Raw genomic sequence first — 1,526 nt, forward strand, 5'->3', positions numbered from 1 at the left:
GGATTTGTACTCTGTGGTTAACTGTTTTGGGCAAGGATCTGTTGTGCAGGGCCAGGGATCTGGGGTCTGTGCCTAACTTTTTCAGGGCTTGGTTCGACTATGTAGGGCCAAGGCTTTAGTACCTGTGGCCAAGCGTCTCAGGGATAGCATCCATTTTGTATGGCCAAGGTTTTAATACACGTGCCCAAATATCTCAGGGCAGAGATCAACTCGTTAGGGGCCAGGGTTTAGAGTGTGATGCCAAAAGACTAAGGGCTAGGATCGACTACATAGGGCAAAGGATTTAGTATCTGTGGGCAACAATCTCAGGACTGGGATCAAAACTGTTGGGCCAAGGGTTTGGGGTCTGCAGCCGTGCTTCTCAGAGCTAGGGGCGAGAATGTAGGTGGCCAAGGTTGTACTCTGTGGCTAAGCATCTCAGGGCTAAGGTCGACTGCGTAGGGCCAAGGTTTTGTACTCTGTGGTTAACTGTTTTGGGGCTGGGATGCAGGGCAAGGGGTTCGGGGTCTGTGCCTAACTGTTTCAGGGCTATGTTCGACTATGTAGGGCCAAGGCTTTAATACCTGTGGCCAACCGTCTCAGGGATAACATCCATTTAGTATGGCCAAGGTTTTTACACGTGTGCCCAAACATCTCAGGGCAGAGACCAAATCGTTAGGGGCCAGGGTTTAGGGTCTGAGGCCAAAAGTCTCAGTGCTAGGATCGACTATGTAGGGCCAAGGGTTTGGGGTCTGTGTCCAACAGTCTCAGGTCTGGGATCAAAGCTGGTGTGCGAAGGGTTTTAGGTCTGTGGCAAACAGTCTCAGGATTGGGATAAAAACTGTTGCTCCAAGGGTTTAGACTCTGTGGTCATCCATCTCGGGGTACGATCGACAATGTAGCGCCAAGGGTTTGGACTCTGTGGCCAACTGTCTCATGGCTACGATGGTAACTGTAGGGTAAGGGTTTGGCGTGTGCAACCAAGCATCTCAGGGCTGGGATTGACAATGTAGGGCCAAGGGTTTGGACTCTGTGGCTAAGCATCTCAGGGCTAAGGTCGACTGTGTAGGGCAAAGGTTTTGTACTCTGTGGTTAACTGTTTTGGGGCTAGGATCTATTGTGCAGGGCCAGGGATTTGCGGTCTGTGCCTAACTGTTTCAGGGCTAGGTTCGACTATGTAGGGCCAAGGCTTTAATACCTGTGGCCAACCGTCTCAGGAATAGCATCCATTTAGTATGGCCAAGGTTTTAATACATATGCCCAAACATCTCAGGGTAGAGATCAAATCGTTAAGGGCCAGGGTTTAGGGTCTGAGGCCAAAAGTCTCAGGGCTAGGATCGACTATGTAGGGCAAAGGGTTTAGGGTTTGTGGCCAACTATCTCAGGGCTGGGATCAAAACTGTTGGGCCAAGAGTTTAGACTCTGTGATCAACCCTGTCGGGGTACGATCGACTATGTAGTGGCAAGCGTTTGGACTTTGTGGCTAAGCACCTCAGGGCTAGGGTCGACTGTGTAGGGCAAAGGGTTTGTACTCTCTGGGTAACTGT

Source organism: Chaetura pelagica, unplaced genomic scaffold, assembly GCF_000747805.2.
Source record: "Chaetura pelagica isolate M959 unplaced genomic scaffold, ChaPel_1.0 scaffold211, whole genome shotgun sequence".
Taxonomy (NCBI): domain Eukaryota; kingdom Metazoa; phylum Chordata; class Aves; order Apodiformes; family Apodidae; genus Chaetura; species Chaetura pelagica.